The sequence below is a fragment of the Erythrolamprus reginae genome, chromosome 8 (assembly GCF_031021105.1).
Source record: "Erythrolamprus reginae isolate rEryReg1 chromosome 8, rEryReg1.hap1, whole genome shotgun sequence".
Classification (NCBI taxonomy): domain Eukaryota; kingdom Metazoa; phylum Chordata; class Lepidosauria; order Squamata; family Dipsadidae; genus Erythrolamprus; species Erythrolamprus reginae.
The window spans coordinates 40,592,514-40,606,188 of NC_091957.1; positions in this window are offsets into that span (position 1 = coordinate 40,592,514).

The window sequence follows — 13,675 nt, forward strand, 5'->3', positions numbered from 1 at the left end:
TTAGCTCTGGCCCAGCTCCTGCCCCAAGGACTGTGGATGTGGGGGAGACATCCACATGCTGCAGGCCTGTTTTGCCCCCGGTGTAATCTGCTGATGAAGGCTCCTCTGACCAAGAAGACATGAGTGACAAGGAGGAGGAGAATGTGGCAGGCAGCTCAGAAGGAGATCAATTATCTAGCTCCTCCTTGGATTCAGAACAAGAGTTAATGATACAGCCACTCATGCGGAGAGCGATGCATAGGCAACAACAACTGAGATTATTATCAAAGAAAATGAGGCCACCTGTGGTTGGGTGGGGCTGTGGTAATTAGTGAGGCTGCTGGTTTGGCCATTGTGGAGGATTATCTGATCGTTGTGCTTCGTGACTGCTTTACTGACTTTGACTTTTGTGTGCTGATTTTTCCCCTCTTTGAAACTAAACCAGAGCAAAGTGTGTTTCACTTTGTGAAAGAAGAAGGACTGTGAATTGCCTCACAGCTGCAAGCTACGTATCACAGAACTGATAAGGGACTTGTACAAATTACCAGTTTGTTTGGAGACAAGTGCTCTTTGCTATACCAAAAGAGGGCTAGGTTTAAGTGAATTTTCATTATAAAGAACATTGTTTTGAATTTTGAAACGTGTGTGTGTCTGAAATTGTATCTGTGCATTTTTGGGAGGATTCTACCAGAGAGCCCGACAGAACAGGAATAGACACATTTTTGCACTCCATGGGCCTCGGGGGGGGGGGGGGGGGGGCTGTTTTCCATCTCCCTGGGCTCTGGAGGCTGGAAATATGCCCATTTTCACCCTCCACAAGCCTCTAGGAGACCCATTTTCCACCTCCCAGGAAGGAAGGAAGGAAGGAAGGAAGGAAGGAAGGAAAGAAAGAAAGAAGGAAGGAAAGAAAGAAGGAAGGAAGGTTTGTGTTTATGTGTCTGTGTACGTATCTGCCTATTTTCTACCCCTCCCTCGAATATTTCAGCCATAGCCCTTGAATGCAAATCAAAGCATCTACGTTATTAATCCCTATCCGCTTAAATCTAATGGGCTTCTTCTCTTTTGGACTATTCAAAATCAAAGGATATCCATTACCCACAGAATTTCTAAAACACATTTCCCCCGCCTCTGTTCAGATCCTGCATCTCATCCTGCTTCTTGCTTTCTTTTTTTAAAATGGACTAATTCACCAGGGGAAAGTAGAGACGGTATAAGCAGATGCCACTCACACAGGTTTTCGGAGAGCCCTTTGCATCATTAGATGATGGTGAACTTTGAACTCCCAAGTTGGAGCTTCTGTTTGTGGAGAGGAGGAGACAGAAGGAACGGGGAGTGGGAATGGCAGGAAAGGGGCAGGGATTTGACAGGGCTTCCCTAGTGGGTTGGTGGCGGAACCAAGCACAGGACATCAAATTGGCTCCGATCACTTTGAAGCCTCCCTGAGTCTTAATCTTACTTTTTCTCTCTTTTTCTATTGCCCTCCCTACCCGCCCCTCAAATACACATTTTGCATTTATGAATCATTCATGTCTTTCTACTTTCTCTCTTGGAACTTATTCCTTTTATTAAAAGGGAAGATAGTAGTAAAATAATAATAATAATAATAATAATAATAATAATAATAATAATAATAATAATGATAATGATGATGATAATGATGATAATGATGATAATGATGATAATGATGATAATGATGATAATAATGATAATAATGATAATAATGATAATAATGATAATAATGATAATAGTAATAGTAATAGTATTTATTTATTATTTATTATTAGATTTGTATGCCTCCCCTCTCCGTAATAGTAATAGTAATAGTAATAGTAATAGTAATAGTAATAGTAATAGTAATAGTAATAGTAATAGTAATAGTAATAGTATCACATACTCAGCTGCTGCAAAAAGATTGCACAGACTGACCTCAGGCATAGACATAATGCTGTGGCACAGATGATCCACTGGAATCTGTGCCAGAACTACCATCTACCAGTGGCGAAGAACTGGTAGGATCATAAGCCCCAAAAAGTGGTTGAAAATGAGCAAGCAAAACTACTGCGGGACCTCTGACTTCAGACTGACTGAATTTTGGAACATAATACACCAAACATTATGATTGTGGAGAAAAAGAAAATATGGATCATTGACATCGCAATCCCAGGAGACAGCAGAATTGAGGAAAAACAGCTATAGAAATTTGCGAAATACAAAGATCTAAAAGTTGAATTGCAACGACTCTGGCATAAGCCAGTGAAAGTAGTCCCAGTGGTTCTTGGTACGCTGTGTGCAATGCCAAAATATCTCAGCGGACATTTGAAAACCATCGGAACTGACAAAATCTCCACCTGGATGAGGGGTGGGTGGGGTTCAAAAATTTTAGCAAGGGGTTTTCTGCCCAGTTGCTGGGTGGGCATGGCATGTGTGTGAGTGTGAAAATAGTGTGAAAATAGCCTCCCCAGGTTCCAGAGGCCCGAAGGCCAGAAACAGGCCTGTTCTGGCCTTCCCAAACTTCCAGTAGGCCCATTTTTCACCCTCCCTGAGCCTCTGTGCCTGTCCTACACTTACCTGCATCCAAAATGGGCCACATGTGGACTCCTGGGAGGGAAAGGTAGAGCGAGCCAGGAGGGGGATTTGGGGGTTCTCTGAACTGCACAGAATCTTAGCTAGAGGTTCTCCTGAACAAAGCTCTAGCTGCCCGCCCCTGGTCTGGACAATAGAAACATAGAAACATAGAAGATTGATGGCAGAAAAAGACCTCATGGTCCATCTAGTCTGCCCTTATACTATTTCCTATATTTTATCTTAGGATGGATATATGCTTCGGAGAGGGGCGGCATACAAATCCAAATAATAAATAATAAATAAATGTTTATCCCAGGCATGTTTAAATAGGTTTTCTGATAATTTGCTGGCTACCATCATTGGCATCTTCAAAGGCAATGCAAAAAAGACTAACTGGACTTCTGTCTACACCATAAATAACATCATCTCCAGCCAAGAAACCCAAGCTAAGAAAGAACATCTTGGCCAAATATTACGCAGGTGTGACCTACTTTGCATCATGGACATCCACACAGCAACTCTCATCCTTTTTAAAAATGTGAATTGTAGCTGTCCTCCTTGAGCTGAAAGTCTATTCTTCTTTGAAGACAAACACTTTGGCTTGCAAATGGAACTGTACTTAGAATTAAAGTTATTCGGTTCTGTTCTGCTAAAGTGACTCATTAAAAATTATTCAATGAGACTCTTTCTGAGACTATTATCCACAGTAAAAAAATACTACCAGATATTTAACTGCAAATACATAGGCTTTTGTGAGGATGGCATTAGCTCCCATTTAGCTATGACAGGACATTAGTAAGAGATCCATTGTAAAACTACTGTACATATAGTGTTCTATATGCAGTTTTCTATATGAAAATCTACATGTAGTTTTCTACATGTAATTTCTGGAGATGTGAACCAAAATTTGCTTTTCTTGGTTTGGAAAGCTCAGGAACCCTATTTGTTTCTGAATTATTTTATATAGCTCTCCAGAATTCATTCATATCTAGACGAGAGGGAGAAATCCCTCAATGCTTATTTGGAAATATTTCTGCAAAACCCGTTCCTATCGATTATTTGAGGGGCTGCCACAAAGAAGAAGAGGTCAATCTATTTTCCAAAGCACCAAAAGGCAAAATAAGAAACAACAGATAAAAACTAATCGAGGAGAGAAGCAGTCTAGAATTAATAAGGAGAAATTTCCTAACAATTAATTACTGGAATGCCTTGCTTTCAGAGGTTGTGGGTGCTCCAACACTGGAGGTTTTTACAAAGCGACTGGATAGCCATTTCTCTGTCCAATTTCTATCGCTCAGGGGTCTGCAACCCTCAGTCCTGGAGCCACGTGTGGTTCTTTCATCGCTCTGATGTGCTCCCTGTCACTCAAAATATGCATCACGACCGCCAATATGTGACATCCTCTGGCACATGAGCTTTTTGACCCTTTTGGGGGGGGGGGGAGGTGGGAGAGTTCAAAGTGCTTTTGTTACATGCAGAAATAAAAAAGTGTTTTCTCTGTGGCAGGTCATTGATTTCATAAATGCAACACACTATAGTTTAGTATTATTTAGCATTTAGACTTATATACTGCTTCACGGTGCTTTACACCCCTCTCTAAGCGGTTTACAGAGAGTAAGCACATTGCCTCCAACAATCTGGGTCCTCATTTTACCAACCTTGGATGGATGGAAGGCTGAGCCAACCTTGAGCCTACTGAGATTTGATCTGCCAAACTGCTGGCAGCCGGTGATCAGCAGAAATAGCTTGCAGTACTGCACTTTAACCTCTGTGCCACCAAGGCTCTATAGCCTCAAGTTTCTTTATACATAAGCACAAAGTTGTTGTTGTTGTTGTTGTTTTAAGTTATATGCAGTGTTATCTTCATTTTAGATGACAAAGGGGTTTTGTGGCTCCCGGTGTTTTCTTTTCTGTGGGAAATGGGTCCAAATGGCTCTGTGAGTGTTTAACGTTGTTGACCTCTGGTATTGCTGCTTGAACTAGAACTGGTTGGACTAGAAGACCTCCAAAGTCCCTTCCAACTCTGTTATTCTAATTTAGCTGCTTCAAAGCAATGCGATAAACCAGATATATTCAGCCCTGAAAGAGACTCAAACATGAGAGCAGAGTTGGGAACTCTCTATGACCTATTTAATATGTTATAAATAAAAAGCTCCCTATTAATAATACATAGTTAAGGCTACAGTGCGGATGCCCTTGGGTGGCTGAGTTGTAAAATGTTTACCATTGGTGCTAATGGCCAAGAAAACACTTCTATCAATGAAATTGGGAGGGGTGCTGTTCCTTGGTTCCTTTTTCCTCCTACTCCTCAGATAGTGGTCTCTGCAGAGAAAGAGTTGGCACAAAGAAGGCTTGAAGTCCAACATTCAGGAGATATTGAAATGTATCAGTGTCATGGGATCTGCTACTTCAGAATAGCTTTCCTTGGTGCTTTCTCCAAGCTGGGTTGTCTTCTCTTATGTGATGACCTGGGGCCTGGCAACAAGGCAACACAACCAGAGAACTGGCACGAGTCCCTTTAGTGGCACCACTTTGCCCCAATGTCCCATTTACTACCCAGTCCAAATGCTATAAGCAGAATGACTGCAAATCAATCATTCCAGTAGGGCAAGAGTCCCAGAAGCGAAGACTTCACGACAATAATTTCAGCAAGATAAGCTGTGCTAGTCATTCCTGACTCTAGAGGACAGTGCTCATCTCCGTTTCAAAGCCCAAAAACCAGCACTGTCTGAAAATGTGTCTATGGTCATATCGACAGCGTGACTCAACACCAAAGGGACATACAGCACTGATAACTTCCCACCAAGGTGGTCCCTCTTTTTCTACTTGCATTTTATCTGCTTTTGAACTGTTAGGTTTGAAAAGTCAAGCACCAGTCAGTCGGAATCAACTCTTTATTGAACACAAGTAAAAACCGGGGATGAATATAACAACAACAATCCCTTATATATCGGCAGCTTACTGAGGTAAGGACCAATCAGATTAACCTAAAACTTCCCGTTCCCGGTTGTCACACCCCGCTGGACATAGCCAATAGGAGGGAGCCATTCTCTCCCATTCCGGCTTGTCTCCAGGCACTTCCTTGTGTGGGCGGAGACGTAACAAGGTTGGCAGAAGCTGAGACAAGTAACAAGAGCTCACTCCATTACACGGTGCTAGGGATTCGAATTTCTGAACGGCCAACCTTTCTTCCAATCGTCAAGCTCAGCATCTTAGCCATTGAGCCACCGCATCCCAGGGAATACATATACAGGGGATGCGTTCCGAGACTGCCCGCGAAAGTCAAATTTCCACGAAGTAGAGATGCGGAAGTAAATACACCATTTTTGGCTATGGACAGTATCACAAGCCTTCCCTTAACACTTTAAGCCTCTAAATTACCATTTCCCATTCCCTTAACAACCATTTACTCACCATTATTACTGGTACTCACCACTGATTAAGACACTTAGTGATCCTGATATTTATAAACATAATTATTTATTAACAATAATAATTATTTTTTGTTATTTATTTGCAAAAATTATTAGTTTGGCAATGACGTATGATGTCATCGGGCGGGAAAAACCGTGGTATAGAAAAAACCCCGTGAAGTATTTTTTAATTAATATTATTTTGAAAAACCATGGTATAGGCTATTCGTGAAGTTCGAACCCGTGGAGGTGGGAGACTATTGAACAGAATCAGGTCTGGTACTGAAAGAAGTACAGTATCTCTGCACTATATCGGTGGGGATGGAAAGATTCCCCTTGTTGCAATTGTGGTGCTGATGTGCAAACTCTTAAGTAGATTGAGCAAGATTGCCTGGGCATCCTCTGGTTCTAACCTTGGCATGTGGACTTCAACTCCCAGAATCCCAGAAGTCTTAAGGTCACTAAGGAGACTCCTGCTCTGGAATATCTGCATGAAGCAACATCAGAGGATAACTGAATTATGAGGCCACTGCCATATTCCTCTAGAAATTTTGCACATAATTATGTGTAGATTGTGTGTATAAGTTTACTTCTCTTCTGTCATGGTCTCATCATACACTAAATAATTGTTGTAGCACTAGGATGTTTAAAGGAAACCTCTATTTGTCAATAGTTATTTAGCAAACTAGATATACTATATTCTTGAGTTTAAAGTAAAAATATACCGTAATCTAAAAATATGAAAAAAGTAACTCCAAATAGACTTATGGCAAGAATTCCTAGTTTATTACACTAAGTAGGAGGGCTGTGTAGAATATTAATTCATTAGCCAATACTTTTTCTATTAGTTTTTTAAATTGTTATATTTAGTATATTTTTCATTAACATTTCATCCTGATTAGGCAAATATTCTGAGCTACCTTCCTCAACCTGATGCTTCCCCATAGTGTGATTAGAAGAGTTGTGGACTATGAAAAGCTATTCTTACAGGATAATTAAACCTGCATTTCTTGCTTTTAATAATGGGGTTTTTGGTGTTTTTAAAATTATTAGATTTGTTCTTACATTGTCTTTGTTATTGTTGTGAGCTGCCCCGAGTCTATGGAGAGGGGCGGCATACAAATCTAATAAATAATAATAATAATAATAATAATAATAATAATAATAATAATAATAATAATAAATAATCACAGATTGCTTTTTTTCTTAATTTTCTGCAATAGAACATACCCAGAAATGTATTATTGTTGATCAAAATGGTAATTCCTTTAGCCTTTCCGGAGCCGAATCTGGCTCCTTGGTCTTCCAATCATTTGGAGATTTATCATTATTATTTTCCATTTGTTAAGCATATTTAAAGGTGAAGTTGCATGTGCTTGGAGTATTTATCTCTATCTGCCTCTAGCTTCTTATAAACCTCTTAGCTAGCCACTTAAACAACATCACTTCCAGCCCTCTGTCTGGGAGGTAGGTTAATCTGCATTTCAAAATGACTTCAGACTTGAGCGGCCAAATAAGCCATTAACTTTCACTGCCTGCCACCAACTACCAGTCTCTATGAAAACCTGGAAAGGAGCCATTTTCCCATTTACCCCTACAGAACAGCATCTCCTTTTCGAATCTCAAGAGTGTAACACACTTTCCCAGTGGTGTGGAGTGAAAGACCGAATTCCTATACGTTTAAAGCAACTCCCTTCAAAGTTGGCAGAGGCTGATGGGACAACATTTATTTTTATTTTATTTATTTATTTATTTATTTATTTATTTATTCATTCATTCATTCATTCATTCATTCATTCATTCATTCATTCATTTATTTATTTATTTATTTATTTATTTATTTATTTATTTATTTATTTATTTATAGGTTAGGTCATCGAGTCCAACTCCCTGCCTGAGCAGGAAACCCTACAGCACCCCAGCCAAATGGAAGTCCAATCTCCTCTTGAAGGTGTCCAGAGTTGGGGAGTTCACCACCTACCCTGGCAGGCAGTTCCATTGGTTGATCGCTCTGACCGTCAGGAAGTTCTTCCTTATTTCCAGGTTGAATCTCTCCTTGGTCAGCTTCCAACCATTGTTCCTCGTCCGGCCCTCTGGTGCCCTGGGGAATAAAGAGACCCCCTCCTCACTGTGGCAACCCCTCAAGTATCTGTAAACTGCTATCATGTCCCCTCTAGACCTTCTTTTTTCTAGGCTGTCCATGCCCAGTTCTCTCAATCTCTCTTCGTAAGTCTTGGTTTCGAGTCCCCTAATCATTTTGGTTGCTTTTTTTTGCACCTTCTCCAGAGTTTCGATGTCTTTTTTGTAGTGAGGTGACCAAAATTGGATGCAGTACTCCAGGTGGGGTCTGACCAGGGCATAGTAGAGTGGTATTAGTACTTCCCTGGTCTTGGAGCGTATTCCTCTGTTGATGCAGCTTAGGATTGAGTTGGCTTTTTTGGCTGCTGCTGCACATTGCTGACTCATGTTTAGTTGATTGTCCACCAAGACTCCAAGATCTCTTTCGCAGTCACTACTGCTGAGTGGGGTATCTCCCAGGCTGTATGTATGTCTAGGGTTCTTTTTGCCGAGGTGGAGGACTCTGCATTTGTCGGTGTTGAACCTCATTTTGTTGGTCTGGGCCCACTGTGATAGTCTGTCTAGGTCTTCTTGTACTCTGAGCCTGTCCTCAAGGGTGTTGGCTACCCCCGCCAGCTTGGTGTCATCTGCAAATTTTATTAGTTCCCCTTTTATTCCCTCGTCCAGGTCGTTGATGAAGATGTTAAGGAGTACAGGACCCAGGACAGAGCCCTGTGGTACTCCACTGTCTACTTTTTTCCATGTGGATTTGGTGCCGTTGAGGACAACTCGTTGGGTGCGGTTGGTCAGCCAACTGTTTATCCATCTACATGTGTAGTAGTCTACTCCATTTTTTTCTAGTTTGTGGATTAGGAGATTGTGGTCGACTTTATCGAAAGCCTTACTGAAGTCCAAGTATATCTACTGGACTAACTCTGGATAACATCTGGGGGGCCTCTGATGATGATGTTATTCATTCAGTTGGGTCCAACCCAGTGATTCTATGGGTCAAATCTCTCCACATCTTCCATTCTTGCAGAATTATTATTATTATTATTATTATTATTATTATTATTATTATTATTATTTATTGGATTTGTATGCCGCCGCTCTCCGGAGACTCGGGGCAGCAATAATAAAACAGCATATGATAATAATCCAATACTAAAAACAGTTAAAAAACCATTATTATAAAAACCAAACATACATACAGACAGACATACCATGTATAAAATTGTAAAGGCCTAGGGGGAAAGAGTATCTCAATTTCCCCATGCCTGGCGGCAGAGGTGGGTTTTAAGCAGTTTACGAAAGGCAAGGAGGGTGGGGGCAATTCTAATCTCTGGGGGGAGTTGGTTCCAGAGGGCCGGGGCCGCCAAGTGACATTGTTTAGTTGACGGGACCCAGAGAAGACCCACTCTGTGGGACCTAACAGGTCGCTGGGATTCGTGCAGCAGAAAGCAGTCCCTGAGATAATCTGGTCTGGTGCCATGAAGGGTTTTATAGGTCATAACCAACACTTTGAATTATGACCAGAAACTGATTGGCAACCAATGCAGACTGCGGAGTGTTGGTGTAACATGGGTATATTTGGGAAAGCCCATCATTGCTCTCGCAGCTGCATTCTGCACGATCTGAAGTTTCCGAACACTTTTCAAAGGTAGCCCCATGTAGAGAGTGTTACAGTAGTCGAGCCTCGAGGTGATGAGAATTAGAATCCACCTGTATTAAAGAGATTGAGAAACACTCTTCTAGATTAATTTGGGCCAATCATGCGAAGAAAAAGGTGTGATTAGAGTGGGGTGGGGTGGAATAGAACAGGGGGAAGTGGAGTGAAGTGGGGGTGGTATTATCTTTGCTGTACAAACTATGAATGCCAAGATGTCCTTGCTAAATTTTCTTCATCATTTCGGCTGAGGAATATTCTGGATAGTGCAATTGATATAAATCATCCCAAACCTGTCCACGAAAAAGAGAAGACATCTTCATTGAGAATCTTGAAGGTTCTTCATTTAATCTAAACATGAAGATTCCCTAAACCCTGAAGGCAAGATGGACATAAAAGACAGTTTAAGTGCTCTTCTTTTGGTCTCCCATTCCAGAAATGAATCAAACCTTGGGTTGAACAAAGTTGTACAAAGATGCTATGAACCAATTGTAAATGGTCTCAGGTAAGGCTGGGATACAAAAGCTAGAATCATTTTGAGCTTCAAAGGGAATTAGTGACTAGGAAAGAGACAATGGTCTAAATTTATTGATTTGGCGCTTCAATTGTCTACCTCTTCTGATTTCTTCACCTTGAATAAAGGCTTAAGCATTCACTTATCTGATAGACTTTAATGCATTTCTTAATGGGTCATCTCTATGACCCTAGAGAGCACCAGGAGTGGAACAATTTTAGCAGGTAATCTCTGAATATAAATATGTACACAGATGCACACAACTCCCAAAAAACATTTTGTAGCATTAAAACATTATTTTACTCAACCACTGAATTTAATGGTCCAATTGTTGTCATTATTATCATCTCTTTTATTCATTAAACATGAAACTCAGTCAACTGAACATTTAAAAATGCATCACAAATATCATTAACTGGCACTGATAGTTGATACAGGTTGCTGCCAACATTCTAGGTATTATTAAAAATGAAAAATATTCTGAGTAGTGCAACTTTTTGCACTATTGTTATTGTTGTTATCATTATTGTTGTTTTTAATATTAATATGTAATATTGTAATTATATTAATTTTTAATAATAATGGAACTGTTTTTGTTTTAATCCAAAATATTGCTGTTATGATGATGATCATTACTACTTTATTGTTTTGCATGAGATCTTCTGCACTGGAGAAAAATTCCTTGTATCACACTTGACCTAGGGGTGGGTTGTGCTTTTTGTTGCTGCTGGTTTGCTCAGTGGCGCTTCACACAGGGATAGTGCCACAGCAAAGCTTCTGTGCATGCGCAGAAGTGAAAAACAAGATGGCAGCATCTATGGTACCACTGATAGAACCAGCTCAGGGGCATAGCCAGGTTCCGTCGACCAAACAATGTCGTTTGGCGGGCCCCAGGGGAAGAGCCTTCTCTGTGGCGGCCCCGGCCCTCTGGAACCAACTCCCCCCAGAGATTAGAACGGCCCCCACCCTCCTTGTCTTTCGCAAATTACTTAAGACCCACCTTTGTCGCCAGGCATGGGGAAGTTAAGTTATCCTTTCCCCCTAGGCTATTACAAGTTATGCATGGTATGTTTGTGTGTATGTTTGGTTTTTTATAATAAGGGTTTTTTAGTTGTTTTTATTAATTGGATTGTTCATGTTGTTTTACCACTGTTGTTAGCCACCCCGAGTCTGCGGAGAGGGGCGGCATAGAAATCCAATAAATAATAATAATAATAATAATAATAATAATAATAATAATAATAATAATAATAATAGCTAGGCTGCCGTTACTGCTGGTCCAGAGAACCAGTCCCTATTTTTACTACTGGTTCTATAGAACCAGTCCAAACTGGCAGGAACCCACCTCTGACATGGCTAAATAAAACACAAAACCCACCATTTAAAAAACTGAAAACTGAGTAGATCCCAGATTTGCAGATTTGCCTGGTCCTGTGATTCCTGTCATAAACAGTTTTGTCCCTGTTTTACCCTGGGAAATAATTCCGAGTGAATTGACAAATGGTTCTCCAACAGACCTTCTTTTGAAAGATTTTCCAGCTTGGGAAAGATGGATCTTCTGAAGCTGCAAAGCAGTCTTGTGATTCTACAAAATCCTTTAAAAAAAATTATTTTACCTTGAGGTTCGACTACTGCAATGCTCTCTACATGGGGCTACCTTTGAAGAACGTTCAGAAACTGCAGCGGATACAAAATGATTGGTCTCTGAACGCAATTCAAAATGTTGGTTATGACCTATAAAGCCCTATATGGCTTAGGACCAGATTACCTACATGGCCGCCTTCTGCCTCATGTATCCCAGTGGCCGGTTAGGTTCTATAGAGTTGGCCTTCTCCAGGTCCCATCAGCTAGGCAGTGCCACCCTGTGAGGCCTAGGGAAAGAGCCTTCTCTATGGTGGCTCTGGATCTTTGGAACCAACTCCCTCCAGGGATTCGTACCACCCCCACCCTCCTGGCCTTCTGCAAGGCTTTAAAAACTTACCTTTGCCAGTAGGCTTGGGGCTGTTGAGTGTTACACCTAGCTCTGGACAATAATTGGAATGTACAGTATATGGAATGGATGTAGATGATTATTTTAATAAACTGGGGTTTTAGATCTGATTTTTAAGTTTAGATTTCCTATTATTGTATTTAATTTTGTTGTGAGCCGCCCTGAGTCTGTGGAGAAAGATGGCATATTATTATTATTATTATTATTATTATTATTATTATTATTATTATTATTTGTTCTGCCAGGCTCTCTAGTAGGAGCCTCCCGAAAATTCAAGGATACAAATTGCAGACACACACACGTTTGAAAATTCAAAACAATGTTCTTTATCACAAAATTCAAAATAAACTAAGCACTCATTTTGTATTGCAAAGAGCACTCGTCCCAAAACAACCGGGTAGTCTGTACAATTTCCCTTAAGCAGTCATTAAGTACTTAGCTAGCAGCTGTGAAGAAACTTCACACCCCTTCTTCTTCCAAGGACATGACACACACACACACACACACACATGTTGCTCTGCTGTGGTTTCAAAGGCATGAAAAATTAACAAAGTCCAGAAAACAGCAACACACGATTCCTGAAGAACTGCGATCAGATACCCTTTCACAACGGCCAAACCCACACACTGCTGTTTATAGCAGCAGCCCTAATTACTGGAGCCCCACCCAACCACAGGTGGCCTCATTTTCTCTTGTAATAATCCTTCAGTTGTTGTCTCCTATGCATCACTCTACGCATGCGTGGATGTGTCATTAATTCTTGTTCAGAATCCAAGGATGATAAAGATGACTGATCTCCTCCTGGGCTGTCTGCCAAACTCCCCTCTTCCCTGTCACTCATGCTTCCTTGGTCAGAGGAGACTTAATCGGCAGATTCCATCGGGAGCAAAACAGGCCTGCCGCATGTGGATGTCTCCCCCACATCCACCTGCACATTCCTTGGGGCAGGAGCTGGGCCAGAGCTAATCACAACAACAATTATTATTATTATTATTATTATTATTATTATTATTATTATTATTATTATTATTATTATTAATTATAATAGTAATGAAACTGTTTTTGTTTTAATCCAAAATATTGATGTTATGATGATTATTATTACTACTTTATTGTTTTGTATAAGATCTTTTGCACCAGAGACAAATTCCTTGTGTGTCTAATCATCATCATCATCATCATCATCATCATTATAGAATAGAATAGAATAGAATTTTTATTGGCCAAGTGTGATTGGACACACAAGGAATTTGTCAGTGCATATGCTCTCAATGTACATAAAATAAAATATACATTTGTCAAGAATCATGTGGTACAACACTTAATGATTGTCATAGGGGTCAAATAAGCAATGAAAAAGCAATATTAATAAAAATCTTAGGATATACGCAACAAGTTACAGTCATACAGTCAATATGGGAGGAAATGGGTGATAGGAATGATGAGAAAAACTAGTAGAATAGAAGTGCAGATTTAGTAGAAGTTCTGAC